The sequence below is a fragment of the Dendrobates tinctorius genome, unplaced genomic scaffold, assembly GCF_039654945.1.
Source record: "Dendrobates tinctorius isolate UK_male_01 unplaced genomic scaffold, ASM3965494v1 ptg000001l, whole genome shotgun sequence".
Taxonomy (NCBI): domain Eukaryota; kingdom Metazoa; phylum Chordata; class Amphibia; order Anura; family Dendrobatidae; genus Dendrobates; species Dendrobates tinctorius.
Window position 1 is genome coordinate 8,722,561 of NW_027361669.1, and position 18,133 is coordinate 8,740,693.

Sequence of the window (18,133 nt, forward strand, 5' to 3'; positions counted from 1 at the left end):
GAGTCAGAGTAGATGACTGTAAGTTTGGTGTCAACAAAAAAAACAATTTTTTTTATTGTCATTTATCTTATGTACTGAGGCTTTAACTTTATATTTACTTTGATAATGTATGAATTTGTGAGTTAAACAGTCTGTGCCCTCAAAACAGGCCACAGATTTAGTAATGTATATTATTTAAATATTAGAATCCATGCAAAGAGAAAAGGTCGCACTCATCGAGATCGAAGTTTCACTGATTTATTGACATATCATGAACATGTCAAGTCGGGGGAGTGACATAAGGAGTGCAAGAAAGGCTGACAACGGCCGTTTCGCGCTGCTCGAGCTCGAGAATGTTCCTTATTATGGTTTGGGCTTTCTTGAGAAAAAATAAATAAATAATAATACTTACTTCTCCCTTGTTGAGTTTCCCTAGGTTCCTGCCACACACTTTTATTCGTGCCTATTTTAATCACGCCTATTTTTTACATCGTCCATTGTCACATGCATCGTGTTTGGCCTTCTTCCCTCTTTGGGCCCCGCCACACATAGCGACTCACCAGCGATCCCGACAATGATATCAATGTGTCAAGATCGCTGATGAGTCGCTACATGATTGCTGGTGAGCTGTCACACAGGCAGCTTCACCAGCGATCAGCACCAGCGATGCCGAGCGCGCGGCGTCACAGTGTACTTTAGTTACCAGCGTGCTGATGCAGGGAGCTGGTAACTAAGATGCACATCGGGTATCTAAGGTACAAGCGTCTCTTAGAAACCCAATGTGTACCTTAGTTACCAGCTCCCTGCATCAGCATGCTGGTAACTAAGGTGCACATCAGGTTTCTAAGGGACGCACGTCCCTTAGATACCCGATGTGTACGTTAGTTACCAGCTGACCACTGGTCTCCCGCCTGTCACACGTAGCGATGCGTGCTGGCCAGTGGGAGACCAGCGATCAAAGAAATGTCCAGGGCTTTCCAAGAGCGATCAGCGATACCGGCAGGGGGGGCTGATCGCGGTCACACACAGTGATCTTGCTGGTGAGATCGCTGTTGCGCACAAAACATGTGACTCAGCAGCGATCTCGCTAGCGAGATCGCTATGTGTGACGGGTCCCTTTGATGACATTGTGCATTATGACATTGGAGTGCAAGTGTTTTGTCATGATGTTACAAAATGCATTGCCAGAGGCCTTTTTGGTGCTTTGAAGGACACACGTTGTGACATCACGACATCTGCGGGGGCAGCATGGCATGGCAGTGATGTCAGAAGCCTACTCGGACCTGGAAGCCCTGGCACAGAGTGAAACAGGCTGAAGAAGGTGCGTCAAATGGGAAACGAAAAATGTGAGGTGCAGAGGATGGGGCAGGAAATTGTAGGAATCGGTGAATGGAGTATTAATTTTTTTAGAAAAACAGAGGATTCCAGCAGCAGACAAGTCCTATAAAAATTCCAATATTTTATTTAGAACATGTAAAAGTCCACAGACACCTACTCCGCCACCACCTATAGAGATAAAAAGACTGGCAGATGAATTTCTGATATGTTTCCTTTTTCATTGAATTTTGTGGAGTAGGTCTCTATGGACTTTTACATGTTCTAAATAAAATATTGGATTTTTTTTTATCAGACCTGCCTGCTTCTGGAAATCTCTGTTTTTCAACTTACTCCTGATGCACCTCAGTCTCAGTGCAGAGGACGCCCGAGAGGTGAGCTGACTAAAGAAGACGTTATCTCCTCTTTAGTTTTTCTTTACTTTTTTTTTGTTTCACTTTTTTTTTGGTCCTCTATGGTTCTTCAAGATGGAAGCCAGTTAGTTGGCTGGCATTTTGATGAATTCATGTAGAGATAAATGCAAAAAATTCTGGTTCTGAAAAGCCTAAATGTTTATAAATTTAAAGGAGAATTCAATTCTATTCAATATAACTTGCTCATCTATAAGAAATCAACTTCTTAGGTCTCTATCTATAGTATAAATTAAAAAGATATATGATTTTTCTCAAAAAAGCGTTTAGCAGTTCTCCAACTCTCTTGAATTATGACATTACAGCCGCAAAAAGTTAAAAAAATGTAAAAGTGGCAACAAAATTTAATTAAAATAAATAGGAAATAATAACATGCTGCACTATAACACTTCAAACTTGTGTGTCACTCTTAGACTTGACCTAAAATTAAAAGCTCTCCCATCATTTTTTTATTAGTTACACCAGAGTAAATGTGTGGGTAATGTATGTGTAGTGTGTGTTAATGTACTTTCTGACAGCCTTCTGTCTCTGAGTCCTGCATCGTTCCTGTCCTTTTCTCCCTCATGTGAGTTCTATTCCAACTTGCTAACTCACACATGGTTGAATGATAGCCAGAAGTCAATATTACAATTGTAAGAATTGTGTGGAGCGTTAGAACGAGGATCCACAGGCTTACATTGTATAAAATGTGTGATCCGGCGAGCAGGAAAAGATGAGATATGTAAAGAGGGCCAGAGCTGTGCTGGAAACTCGCGAAGATGGCAATCAGTAAGTATATTTTTATAGACCGTGTACCGGGGTGGTCTCTCCCAGAAAACAGCGGGCCGAAGACAAAGAACATGACCAGGCAATTTGCTGAGGAATTAGTTTTTACTTATAATGAAAACTGTGTTACCCTGGAAATAGCAAGAAAGAAACAGAGCTAACTATATCACATACACCTAGCCTGGATCAGCTAGGACCCCTGTGCTGCACAACCGATAGGCCGGATATGTTCTATGTATCTGTTTTTGTTTGACAGGCTAGCAGAAGGCCATTCACATCACAGCTGATGCTTTGGGTGGAATCTAACTGTATCCAAATGTAGTCATCGCCCTAACATTATTCTTAACTCTTCTGTGCCCCTGTCACAAATATCTCTTACAAGCTGCATTCCAAGATGGCCACCTGCAACTCTCAGTCATCCTTCAGTTTTCCAACTGATGCTGGGGGCGGCTCAAACTGGTTATTTCTCTGTGTACCAACTGACATACAGGTGACAGTCATATGAATCGGCAAACCGCTGCCATCTAGTGACTAAAATACCAATGACGTCTTTTATGTTCATGATGCGCCCCAGGGGCCGTGGGATACTCGGTACTGGGCCGGTCATCTTAAAGGGATGTGTCACAGTGGCGGTGACCAGGTCCATGGCCCTAGGCGGTCATGTAAAAGGGGAGTATGGATTAGGGATAAAGTTTATGTAGTGATTCGTGACACCAGTTGGAGTGTTTGACTGTAGTATAGTCAGCACTGCAGATGATCTCTGGGGGAGTAGATGGTGATGGCAGTGCAGATGTTTAACCCTCTCCAACCAGGGCTGGCCCCCAGAGATGGTGATGGAAGTAGAAGGCACTTGAATAATAAGGCAGGAGACAAGAAAAGTCACTTTATCTTTTACTGTAGTTCAGGTGCAGTTCAGAGGAGATATTGCAACTCTCACCAGGTTACAGTCTGCGCTGCAGAATGGGAGTTATCCTTCTCTCTGCTGTGACTTGTTGTAAACTTCCTGCTATTCTAATCCCTTCAGGGACCAAGGCTTCCCAGAGTTTGGAACTTCTAGTAAAGCCTCTACTCACTGTGTTTTCCTCCTCTGGCAACTTGCAGCTTGGTTCCTGTGTGAAGCTCTTCTTGCATAATCCTTCACTGATCCTAGTTTTCTGCAGTCTTTCTGGGGCAAACACTCCACTGTTGGTTGTATAAACTCACACAGTCTCTCAGCATACCACCCTGCTCTGAAAGCATGGATGGCCTAGGGGCTGATTCCCTGATGCTTCTTATTAGCTTTACTCCTGGAGGGACCACATGTCATCATGGCTTCCAGGAGCGTTCTTCCTCCTTCTTCACTGAACAACAACTCTCAACTCCTCCCCCTCCCAGTTAGGACATGTCTGCAAAGCTCTAAGCTTCAGACAAGTAAAGGAGTGAGGTGAATTGTGTGTGTGTTGTGGTCTCTAGCAGAGAAAGCATAACTCCCATTGCTCACAAAACACATACAAAACAGTACATATTTAACCCATTTTGTGGCGGCAAAGACACAGGGCGCCACATTTACACTAGTAATCATATCTACGAAAACTGCTTTAGAAAGGGTGTGGAGTGGGAGAATTCAACCACTCCCTCACATGCCACCCTACTAGAGGCTAGTGTCCTTGACACACCTTCCTAGATGAAATCTTTCTACGCATAGCATTGTGGGGGTACGCCTGTGCTAGTCCAAGTGGTTCTTTGCAGAACCGGAGTTGTTAACTTCCCTGGAGCACTCTCGCTGGGAACAGTCACATGTTAGACTGGGGCAGGTGTCTCTCCCTGTATATTGCCCGTTCCGCCTCATACACGCAGATATTGGGCTCAACCCTCCTTTTCACCACATACTGTACTGCCTCGCACTGATCATGTAACTTCCCAGACTTCTTTTTAGCTCAGACTATCACTCTTTCCCCTGAAGAAAACTCTTCTCTCTGTACTGGTCTCAGGTCATGATGTGTCAGCTGTCTCAACCATTCACCCACCATTTTGTGGACCGCTCTCAAGCACCACCGATGCTCCTGAGTCCACACAGTAGTGATCCAAGGAGGATCAGCCATGGGATCAGGCATGTGTAGGTCTTCAATTTCGTTACATGTCCTCCCGTACATCAGCATGTGGGGCGAGTACCCGGTTGAGCTGTGCACTCAATTATTATAGGCTCACACCAGTTCAGGCCTGTACTCAGGACAGCGCACTTTTTGATAATTCCCCAGGGTTTGAAGCATATGCAGGAGGTTGTGGTTGAAACGTTCATGCACACCATTGCTTTGTGGATGATAGGGTGTCATCCTAGACTGCTCAATACCATAGAGGTGATACTGTTCTTCATTAAGGTACCTTGAAAGCACGCTTCCTGATCGGAATGAATCCGCCATGGACACCCAAACACTTGAATGAAGTGATGACATACCATTTCAGTGGCTGATTCTCAGTGTGGTCTCTGTTAGGTATCGCCACTGTATATTTAGTGAAATGATCAGTCATTACCAAACAATACGAGTGTCCTGAACAGGAGTACCCTATTTGCACATAGTCTATCATGAGTATCTCCAGCGGAGCGGATGTCTGGAAGGTCTGAACAGTGTGAATAAGGAGGGTGCGATTATTCAATTAAAACAAATAAACTTTATTATGTTTAAAAGCTAGGCCCTATAATGGCAACAAGACAGACAAAACATACACAAAGAGAACTCACATAGTCAACAGTGTTTTACCTGCTGCGCATCTCTGTTGTCGCTCTGAGCCCATTCCCAATCCTGAGGAGCTTCTCCAAGCACTGTGGGCATCCCAGAGGCCACCCCACTTGAATGCACCATGCTCTGGAAAACAGGCAATCGAGCTAGGTCAGGGGTCTCAGTGTCCTTGAGTTCCTCATCGATACACCTAGTCAGCGGTGAAAAGGAAGTGAAAGGAATATTGTGGATTTTAGCAGTGCTGCTGAATAAAATTCCAATCCACACAAGATGAGTGAAATATGGTGGTTTTATTCTACGCATTTCGAAGTATTCAATTACTTCTTCATCTGGAATTTACCACTTACAGAGACCAGAAACCGTAGCTGTTAAGATAGATCAGTTTTTTGGAAAAACAGCGCCAATAAAGCCACATGACAAACAGTGTCAAAGTTCAAAGAATCATCATATGATGCGGCACATGACATATATAAAAGACAAAATAATAAATGTTAATGAATGAACATCATAAATAATATTTTTTTATTTATTATTTGACAGCTTTAGGACCAGAAGAAAAGACAAAATGGAAAAAAATGAAAGAAAAATATTTTTTTTTATTTTGGTAATCCTGGAGGAGAACCCACGTAGAAAAAAACTGGGAAGAAGATCACTACATCTAGTCCTACCCCTTGCGCTTATTTAGCTGATGAAAAAGACAAGAAGAAAGAAACAAAATAGTGATCAAGAAAAAGTATTATATAAAATTACATTTATTGTTTTAAAAATGAATTAAAAAAGTATGTCTTATATTCTAGGTTCTTCAAAGTAGCCACCTTTTGCTTTGATTACTGCTTTGCACACGCTTGGCATTCTCTTGATGAGCTTCAAGAGGTAGTCACCAGAAATGGTTTTCACTTCACAGATGTGCCCTGTCAGGTTTAATAAGTGGGATTTCTTGCCCTATAAATGGGGTTGGGACTATTAGTTGTGTTTTGCAAAAGTCTGGTGGATACACAGCTGATAGTCCTACTGAATAGACTGTTAGAATTTGGATTATGGCAAGAAAAAGCAGCTAAGTAAAGAAAAACGAGTGGCCATCATTACTTTAAGAAATGAAGGTCAGTCAGTCCGAAAATTGGGAAAACTTTGACAGTGTCCCCAAGTGCAGTGGTAAAAACCATCAAGCACTAGAAAGAAACTGGCTCACATGAGGACCGCCCCAGGAAAGGAAGACCAAGAGTCACCTCTGCTGCAGAAGATAAGTTCATCCGAGTCACCAGCCTCAGAAATCGCAGGTTAACAGCAGCTCAGATTAGAGACCAGGTCAGTGCCACACAGAGTTCTAGCAGCAGACACATCTCTACAACAACTGTTAAGAGGAGACTTTGTGCAGCAGGCCTTCATGGTAAAATAGCTGCTAGGAAACCACTGCTGAGGACTGGCAACAAGCAGAAGAGACTTGTTTGGTCTATAGAACACAAGGAATGGACATTAGACCAGTGGAAATCTGTGCTTTGGTCTGATGAGTCCAAATTTGAGATCTGTGGTTCCAACCACCGTGTCTTTGTGTGATGCATCAAGGTGAACGGATGGACTCTGCATGCCTGGTTGTTTCACACTTTTTTGTTAACTATATAATTCCACATGTGTTAATTCATAGTTTTGATGCCTTCAGAGTGAATCTACAATTTTCATGAAAATAAAGAAAACTCTTTAAATGAGAAGGTGTGTCCAAACTTTTGGTCTGTACTGTATATATATATATATATATATATATATATATATATATACATATACACACACACACACACACATACTGTGTATATATATAGTTTTTATATATATATATATATATTATACATTGAGTGCGGAATTATTTGGCAAATGAGTATTTTTATACATGTTGTTCTACTCCAAGCTGTATAGGCTTGAAAGCCAACTGCCAATTATGTAAATCAGGTAATTTGCATCTCTGGAGGAGGGGTGTGGTCTAATGACATCAACACCCTATATAAGATGTGCTTAATTATAAGGCAACTTCATCTCCTTTGGCAAAATGCTGTCCGACGAAAGATTTGTGAGATGTCTTGCAGAGGGATGCAGCAGTCTTGAAATTGCCAAACTTTTGAAGCGTGATCATCGAATCATCAAGCATTTCATGGCAAAAATCCAACAGGATTGCAAGAAGCGTGTTGATAAAAAATGGGCTCAAAATAACTGCCCATGAATTGAGGAAAATCAAGCGTGAAGCTGCCAAGATGCCATTTGCCACCAGTTTTGCCATATTTCAGAGCTGCAACGTTACTGGAGTATCAAAAAGCTCAAGGTGTGCCAAACTCAGGGACATGACAAAGCTAATGAAGGCTGAAAAACGACCACCTTTCAACAAGAAACATAAGATAAACCGTCAAGACTGGGACAAGAAATATCTTAAGGCTGATTTTTCTAAGATTTTATGGACTGATGAAATGAGAGCGACTCTTGATTGACCATATGGATGGGCCCAAGGCTGGATCAGTAAAGGGCAGAGAGCTCCACTCCAACTCAGACGCCAGCAAGGTGGAGGTGGGATACTGGTATGGGCTGGTATCAAAGATGAATTTGTGGGACCTTTTCGGGTTCAGGATGGAGTGAAGCTCAACTCCCAGACCTACTGGCAGTTTCTGGAAGACACCTTCTTCAAGCAGTGGTACAGGAAGAAGTTGGTATCGTTCAAGGAAAATATGATTTTCATGCAGGACAATACTCCATCACATGCATCCAAATAAAAAAAAAATAATGACATGGCCCCCTTGTTCACCTGATGTGAACCCCATAGAGAACCTGTTATCCCTCATAAAATGTGAGATCTACAGGGAGGGAAAACATTACACCTCTGGGAACAGTGTCAGGGAGGCTGTGGTGGCTGCGGCACGCAATGTTGATCGTAAACAGATCAAGCAACTGACAGAATCTATGGATGGAAGGCTTTTGAATGTCATCGTAAAGAAAGGTGGCTATATTGGTCACTGATTTTTTTTGCTTAGTTTTTGAATGTCAGAAATGCTTATTTCTAAATTTTGTGTTGCTCTATTGGTTTACCTGGTGAAAATAAACAAGTGAGATGGGTATATATTTGTTTTTTATTAAGTTGCCTAATAATTCTGCACAGTAATAGTTACCTGCACAAACAGATATCCTCCTAAGATAGCCAAATCTAAAAAAAAACACTCCAACTTCCAAAAATATTAAGCTTTGATATCTATGAGTCTTTTGGGATGATTGAGAACATAGTTGTTATTCAATAATAAAAAGAATCCTCTCAAATACAACTTGCCTAATAATTCTGCACACGGTGTATATATAAAATATGAGTGAATAATAAAAAAAAATATTTTAATTTTATACTCAATAAAATCATAAATAAAATTATTCGGTTCCCGGTTTATGACTCTCAGAAATATTTGTAAAATACAGCAAAAAGAAGGAATATGTATATATTGTTTTAATGATAAAAATATGAAAAAAAAAGGTTTTATGATTCACCGGTGTCAGTGGTAGAACTCATAAGCAGAATGAAGAAGTGACAAGGATAAGGGAATTCAGTGGTAATACGTAACACATCTGAATGAGGCTTGTCCAATCAGATTGCAGCATGGTGTCAAGGCACACAGACTCCTACTATCAGGTATATCGTGGTGTGTAAGGACAAAACATGTGACCCACGATCAACTCACAAAAAGGCAAGTTGTAGACTTGCTGTTAAAAATGCCCTTCCACTGTTATATACTGCTCAAAAAAATAAAGGGAACATTAAACAACAAAATGTAACTCCAAGTCAGTCACACTTCTGTGAAATCAACACTGATTGTGATTCAATTTCTCCTGCTGTTCTGCCAATGGAATAAACAACAGGTAGAAATGATAGGAAGGTCACTAACATTCATGTGTCTGCTCAGTAAAAGTGTCTAGTGTTCCCTTTATTTTTCTGAGCAGTATACTTTACCTTTCTGTGACCCAGGTATTCTATACGGCCTTGGAACAATTGGCATTTCTTGGGTTTGATCTTCAGTCCAAGGTCTCAAAGTCACTGCAGGACTTGTTGTAGTTTCTGCAGATGATCCTCAAATGATGGAATTGAAGTTCAGTTCACCAAGGCAATGTTGCATTAGCCGCTGAAATATCCCAGGTACATTTGAAAGACCAAACGGCATTCTGTTGTACTCATAGAGTCACATCGGGAGGATGAACATCATCTTCACCTTGTCCTTCTCTGTTACTGAAAGTTGCCAGTAACCAATGGCCAAATCTAGGGTGGAGAAGTTCTTAGTCTGACCAAGAGCTGACAGTGATTCTTCAATCTGGGTGAGAGGATAGGCGTCATGTACTGTGTGAGGATTCAATTTTCTGTAGTTGACACAGAAACAAAGACCCCACCCTTTTTATGTACCAATGCCACTAGTTCTGCCCAAGGACTCTGGCTCTCTCGTATGACTTGGTTGTCCAACATGCTGGCCACCATGTTCTTTACTTCTTGGTACACTTTTGAAGGAATCTGATGGTAACGTTCCGGGATCGGAGGACTATTTCCTGCTGGAATCTCATGCTCGATGGTAGAGGAGCATTCAAAATCTTCCCCATGATGAGAAATGGCCTCCTGAAATTCCCATAGGGTATCTTCTAGAAGCATCTGCTGAACAGGGGTTAATGTCTTTCGATCCACCCCCATTCAATCCATTATGATTCGGCTGTTCAACTCAGCAGTCGGGTTTTCTTTCCTGGAAACTTCAATAGCATAAGTCCAGGCTGAATTCAGATTGGGCTGGAGGTTGAATCCTGTTCTTCAGAGTATCTTTCCATCAGGAATATAGAGTTCAGCCAGCAGTGTACCCCCTGGGAAGAGTGACTTCTCTAACCTGCATGTTAATGCAACGGATGGGCAAATAGCTATCTTTCACAGTTGCTAGCGCACGGACCACTAAAGGTCTTGTCTGGGACTCTTCCTCATATACCAGCTCAATCAGCACCTCCAGTTTATTCAGCCTCCGATAGGCTCCCACTAGTGATGTGCGAGTGTGCTTGTTGCTCGGGTTTTCCCAGGCATGCTCGGGTGATCTCCAAGTATTTGGAAGTGCTTGGAGATTTAGTTTCCATTGCCGCAGCTGCATAATTTGCGGCTACTTGACAGCCTGAATACATGTGGGAATTTCCTAACAAACAGGCAATCAACACATGTATTCAGGCTGTCAAGTCGCCGTAAATCATGCAGCTGTGGTGACAGAAACTAAATCTCCGAGCACTTCCAAATACTCGCAGACCACCGGGGAAACCCAAGCAATGAGTATATTTGCTCATCACTAGCTCTCACAGGTAACATCAGCAGTTGTTCTCTCTTTGGTGCGATCACCACTGGAATATGTGAGGGTACTCAGACCAAACCCACAGGGCGACTGGATGAGGCACTCTTCTGAAAGATGCAACTTCTTACCACCTACTGCAGGAACTTCTGGGTTGGCTGGTTGGTTGTCGTGCATTGGCAGTACTGCGGACCTTCCTTAGAGAATAGACAGTGATCCAGATCTCATAATATGTTCAGTCCCAAGGTTGCGTCCATTTCCATCCTTGGGGGGTGATCCACCAGAACCACTCCTTTTGTGCCGATGCCTTGACCACATACAGTGGGTTCGGAAAGTATTCAGACCCCTTTAAATTTTTCACTCTTTGTTTCATTGCAGCCATTTGGTAAATGCAAAAAAAGTTCAATTTTTCTCATTAATGTACACTCTGCACTCCATCTTGACTGAAAAAAACAGAAATGTAGAAATTTTTGCAAATTTATTAAAAAAGAAAAACTAAAATATCACATGGTCATAAGTATGAAGGAGGTGAACCCTGTTGCTTCACAGGGCCGCAGGGTGAATGCTATTGTTTAGGTCACAGAGCCCTGCCCCAAGGACTCAGGGTCAGAGTACCTCTAGACCCACTAGCGCTTGGTGCCACAAATGCGGTGCCAGGAAAAGACAAAGTAAAGAGTAATCGCACGATGTGTATACAGTGCCGCACTGGCGGATGCCACCAACCACCCAAGGCTTGGGTCAAGAAAGCGCATTATTTGCGCATGGCGACGCTCTGATGGATGCTGCTGTAGATGCAGTACTATCATGCCTAGTGCTGGATGGCACAGTCTGGTGCTAGTTAACTCAATCACCCTAACACATACAGCAATGCTAGGGAGGGGATCATAATGAGTCATTCACTAGATGTCACACATACAGCCACACATATACGAATATAATTTTATACTAGCGCATGGCCAGGCAGCCATGCAAACCTTTTATAGTTGCAGCCTTCCAGGACCTTCCCAGTGGTCCAATCGGAGCAGCAACAGGACCTGAGTATGTGACCTCCGGCCTCCAATGAGAGGTCGTCCCACGGGCACGCTCAGTAGGCCAAAAGAAGGACTTATTCCCAGGAGCTGCTCGCTGCTGGCTAGTGTAGGTTGCTATAGCTGAACCAGGGATGGCAGCAGCAACCAAATTGACAGCACTAGCTTTAGCAAGATGCCGGGATCTACGTCTCTGCTGTGCAGTCCCCTCTGCGGTTGGGACTGAATGGGAGACCGCAGAAGGCAAGGCTCGGGATTCCTACTGTGCAGAGGACGAAACCCAATGCCTAACAGATCCAGTATCCACTAAACACCTCACTTTCTGTCTTTTAAAATCAGCCTCTAGCACCGGACTACATGAATGCAAATTGTGTTCTCCCTGTTTTGGGCTTTGCAAATCGGAGGCCACTGCAGGGCACCTAGCAACCGCAGCGGTTGGTAGTTTAAAGATAGCACCGTCATCTCGAGGTCATTTTTGACATCGCAATCCCTGGCAAGGTGGACAAATCTTCAATTTCTGCAGAAGGGTCTCCGGAGTCTCTGAGCACCAGATGTGTTTCCTCCACTCGGTCTCTGCACTAGAGCTGGGACAGATGGAGGAACTCGGGGAGCTAGATGTGTTTCCAGAAGTTGGGCTGACCTCATTTGCATCTGGGACACTTCTAGTCAAAAGTCTTTTATTTCTGCCCACAGAGACTGAACCAAATAATTCAGAGTCTCAGAGTCTTCAGCTCTTGTCCGGCTGCCCATCACTTAACGCTACTCACTACTTTGTCGACCACAGGCATGGACGCCTCCCTTTCTATTGTGGCAAGGTAAACATTGTAAAATGTCAGATCAGCCATCATCCGGGTCTTTCTTGCATCTTGTCACGTAGGAATTTATTGGCTAACCCAGCAATGAACTGATCCTGCAACAGCCTATCCACCTCCAGGAAAGCTCCCCTAGCCTGGGCATCCTGCCACTGTACTTCATTCAACGTTTCTTACAAGGCATTCGAGTATTATATTAAAGTCTCGCCTTCCTGGTGCGGCCGATTGAAAAAGAAATTTTGCAGTTGATTCACTTTGGCACGCTCCAGGTGGGTTCCTTCTAGCAGTGGGAGTATTTTGTCTAAGGTGTCCCTTTCTTTCAGACTAAGGCTGTGCCATTACTGTGTGTCTGGCATCGCCTTCTAAGAAGTTCAGTGCTATTTCTGCACGCAACTCTGGGACGAAGTTGCACATTTTAATAACACTTGGCACCCTTTCTGTCCAGTCTTGCAGTGTCATGCTATTACCATCATATTTTGGCAAATGCTGCAATAGTGCCCCAACTGAAAGATACCCTGCTGGAACCAAGGTTGTGGCAGGCAGGTTCAGCACCTGAGCCGAGGCCACTGGAAATAAGGGATTGTTGTCGTCCTTGTACTGGGGTGCTCTCTCCGAGAATACAGCGGGCTGAGGACCAAGTACTAGGGATGAGGGAGTAGCCTCTTGATAATCCAGGCTTTGGTCGCAGGGTGGATTTTTGGCATGTTGTCAGAGCTCAAGTTGTAGCTCAAGTGAAGGTCTGGGGTGCTGGATTTCTTTTTATGCACATCCACTAATTAACCGATCATTTACAGAGCACAGGTGAGGATGTAAACTAGGATTGGGTGCATCATGTGAGCAGGCGACAAAACTTTTGTCTTGCCAAAATCTGACCATTCTGTGTCCATTAAATGATCAATATTTCTGCATTAATGGCAATTTATTTTCTTAACCTAAACCACATTTTGGAGGTTTTCAGCTTTCAAAAGAATAATTTATACAACCAATGGATGAATTTAACGTCAGGTCATAAGCTTTTATTTACATAACATGGATAAGCGACATAACTTCTGTCAGGGAGTGTAGTATCTGCCCACACAAATTCTCTGCCCATTACTCGCATTTCCCATAGACTTACATTGGACTTGCTACTCGTTATGAGTACCGAGTATTAGGAGCTACTCGTAACGAGTACAGTGAGTCTGAGTATTTCACTACTCGCTCATCCTTACCAAGTACATAACCAGGCAATTTGTTGAAAAATTAGTTTTTACTAACAATGAAAACTGTGTTACCCTAGAAATAGCTAGAAAGAAACACAGATAGCTATCACGCATACACGTAGCCCGGATCAGCTAGGACCCCTACGCTGCACAACCGATAGGCCCAGTATGTTCTATCAAGAACACTATAATTTGCCTGACCTGTGGTTCTGCCTAATGCAGTAACCGGGAGTTTCCCAGAGCAGGGGTATAATTAGATGAGTGCAAGAGGCGGCCTCTGCAATGGTGCAGCGCAGAGATTCACAAACTCTACAATTTTCTAAAATTTACAATTGTAAGTTGGAAGAAGGAAGAAGGGAGGACGCCTCGCTCTACACCAACGCGCGTTTTGCCACGGCTTTATCAATATTTGATATAGCTGTGGCAAAACGCGAGTCGGGGTAGAGCGAGGCGTCCTCCCTTCTTCCTTTTTTGATACTGTCAGCATGGGTAAGTGGCATTAAGATTTTGAAAACCAAGGGTACTATTTTCCCGTAATGAGTCTTTACATTTCTAGCACACCGCTATTGAGTTAATATTATTACTCTTTCCACATGGTTCTCCAGTATGGCACTTATAATGATAGTATGGTTATGGTGCAATATACTGCATACTGGGATCTGCATGGTAGTTTTATGTGGTGTTTTTTCTTTTGCTGATCTTACCCACCATTTGTAAGGGAGTTCTCTCTGGCCTCCTTGTTTTTCTGGATTGCTCCTCCTAATCACCTCACAAATACTTATAAATGTATGATAATTTTTAAATGAACTATTATAATAAAAGATTTATCTTTTATATATCCTATAAATCTTCCTTTGTGGTTTATGGTTACTCCAATTGTTTTCTTGTGCATGCATGTTGCTGGGAGTGCTCCACGTTTATATGTTGGTCCTCACTTTAGGTGGAGGAACATTACTGGTGTCTAGCCGGTTTCTGGCCACACGTGACAATTATGTTGGTTTTGAATATTTGTCTGATATAGGATTTAGGCAGATGTGCGAGCATGCCCGAGGAGTCCATAAGGGCTCTAAGCCCAGGACACCATAGCAGCTATTCAACGTTGTTGAAAAGAGGCAAGGCACAGGCACAATCAGACGGGTGCTGGATAAGACCGGAGCACCTGGGAAATTGCAGTTTATTACAGCAGCAGGAATGGACAGGAAGAAGTGGTAAAAAAGTCGTGCAGGGCGCAGTGTATTCACCATGTGGCAATCTTAAATAGGGCTGAAGCCTGCAAGTCTGAGGCGAAGCGGATGAACGGGATCCCCTATATCTTGAGGTCCTACAGGAGTTTTGCTGTTTTACCACCAAGGGCACTACTACGCCGTAATGTGTGTGAGGATATGTTAAGTAAGAAAGGGAAAGTGCAGGAGGAATACTGTGTCGACTCTAATGTAACTGATGTGTCCGGGACTGTTGAAGTACAAAGTAAAATCATTGAGTTGACTTCTGAACCGGAATCTGTGTCCATTATTTCAACCTTAAGAACTGAAACCAAGAGTGCAGAAGCTGGGTCACACCACAGTGGAGTCCCTGTCTGTGGACCTGCACCCCAAACAGGTACCCCATAGAGGTCAGAAGTTTTACTGTGGGAGGATGCCAGGATACCAGAGCCCCGGTGTCCTCGGCTGTAACTACTGTCCTGGCTGCCTCTTACACCATCTATACACAAGCTCACCCACCGAGGGTGTATCTAGCTAAGGTTAACACAGCCCTTTTAGTAAACAATGTCTCTAACTGAAAATTTAGGTTTGGCACCAAACTCGATCTAAAATCTACGTGCACACTCCCACCGGGATCCCTGTGGTGGAGCCTGAGCTCAGGACTTACCGGCCATTAACTGAACACTAGAGTTGAGCGAAACGGGTCGAAAAATTTCAAAAGTCGCCGACGTTTGGCAAAGTCGGGTTTCATGAAACGAAACCGACCCTAGGATGAGGTCGGCCACGAGGTCGGCGACTTACGCGCCAAAGTCGTGTTTCAAAAGTTTGTTTTGCGCTCTTTTTCAGCCAATAAGGATCCACGGACACTGTGGGCAACGTGATGACATAGGCAGGGGTCACCACCATCTTTCAGAAGGGCATGCAAGTGATTGGCTTGCTTTGGTGGGCGTCACAGGGGTTATAAAAGGGCGTGCACGCCGACCGCCATCTTACTTCTGCCGATCTTAGCATAGGGAGAGGTTGTTGCTGCTGATTCTGTAGGGAGAGCGTTAGGCAGGGAAGAAGAAAAAAAAACTGCTTCTGCTGCTAGCGATTTTGCCTGTACAACACACCAGTCACTGTGTGTGCAGTGCAAGGGGAGGCTATATTGTGGTGGATCAGCAGTGTTGGTTGTTAGGCTGCCTTCTAAGGCTTCCTGACAGCTGCATTGCTGTTTACCCACTGCTCTGTAAACTACTTTTTTAAAAGCAATCCCAATTTTTTTTTTTTGTCCTGCTGAGGTACTGAGCGTGCATTTTTTCACACCATACAGCGGTGTATGCTCCTCACACAATACCGTGTAACGGCTGTTATCACAGCCACAGTGAAGCTATCTGTGTGTCACTCTGTGAGAATAAGTCGAGGACATGTTCCGTTCTTACAGACCAGCACCTACTAGTTTTGTCTAGCTTTCAAACAGTTAAATATATTTGCTATTTGATCACATTCAAAACTATAGAGAGACAGCGTGTGTCAGTCCGTATACTTAAAAAACACGGAGCTTGACAATTTTACGTACACCGGACAGCCGTGTATGTGCACGCTCCTCTCAGTACCGTGTAACGGCTGTTATCATGGCCACATTGAAACTGTGTGTCACTGTGGAAGGATAAGTGGAGGACTTGTTCCGTTCTTACAGACCTACACTCTAGGGAGATTCCTATTCTGCCCAATTTTACATACACCTTGTATTTTGTGATACACTAGCCAATTTCTGCATGTGACATAGCGCTCTGATATTCAGTGGGCCTCACACAATCCAAAAGTGTCCAGTGTCCACTAGTGTGTGCAGAAATTCAAAATCTCCATTATCCTATAGTCACTTTTTTCACACCTGTGCCATCGAGCCTGTGACATAGCGCTCTGATATTCAGTGGGCCTCACACAATCCATAAGTGTCCAGTGTCCACAAGTGTGTGCAGAAATTCAAAATCTCTGTGATCATGTAGTCACTTTTTTCACACCTGTGCCATCGAGCCTGTGACATAGCGCTCTGATAATCAGTGGGCCTCACACAATCCAAAAGTGTCCAGTGTCCACTAGAGTATGCAGAAATTCAAAATCTCCCTTATCCTGTAGTCACTTTTTTCACACCTGTGCCATCGAGCCTGTGACATAGCGCTCTGATATTCAGTGGGCCTCACACAATCCAAAAGTGTCCAGTGTCCACTAGTGTGTGCAGAAATTCAAAATCTCCCTTATCCTGTAGTCACTTTTTTCACACCTGTGCCATCGAGCCTGTGACATAGCGCTCTGATATTCAGTGGGCCTCACACAATCCAAAAGTGTCCAGTGTCCACTAGTGTGTGCAGAAATTCAAAATCTCCCTTATCCTGTAGTCACTTTTTTCACACCTGTGCCATCGAGCCTTTGACATAGCGCTCTGATATTCAGTGGGCCTCACACAATCCATAAGTGTCCAGTGTCCACAAGTGTGTGCAGAAATTCAAAATCTCTGTGATCATGTAGTCACTTTTTTCACACCTGTGCCATCGAGCCTGTGACATAGCGCTCTGATATTCAGTGGGCCTCACTCAATCCAAAAGTGTCCAGTGTCCACTAGTGTATGCAGAAATTCAAAATCTCCCTTATCCTGTAGTCACTTTTTTCACACCTGTGCCATCGAGCCTGTGACATAGCGCTCTGATATTCAGTGGGCCTCACACAATCCAAAAGTGTCCAGTGTCCACTAGTGTGTGCAGAAATTCAAAATCTCCCTTATCCTGTAGTCACTTTTTTCACACCTGTGCCATCGAGCCTGTGACATAGCGCTCTGATATTCAGTGGGCCTCACACAATCCAAAAGTGTCCAGTGTCCACTAGTGTGTGCAGAAATTCAAAATCTCCCTTATGCTGTAGTCAATTTTTTGACACCTGTGCCATCGAGTCTGTGACATAGCGCTCTGATATTCAGTGTGCCTCACACAATCCAAAAGTGTCCAGTGTCCACTAGTGTGTGCAGAAATTCAAAATCTCTGTGATCCTGTAGTCACTTTTTTCACACCTGTGCCATCGAGCCTGTGACATAGCGCTCTGATATTCAGTGGGCCTCACACAATCCAAAAGTGTCCAGTGTCCACTAGTGTGTGCAGAAATTCAAAATCTCTGTGATCTATATAGTTTGTTGGATTTTGTCTACATTTCTACCAAAAATGAGGAAGGCTGGTGGAAGAGGCCGTGGAATTGGGCGGGGGTTGGCAGCTGGTAATGATGGTGTTGGTGGTGGATCTGATGGTAGTGGCAAGAGCAAAATAGGACCGAATGCAGGAGGTGTTGAGCCTGCGTCATCGTCTGGCTCCATAAGGCTTCGAAGGCTTAGTTTTCTA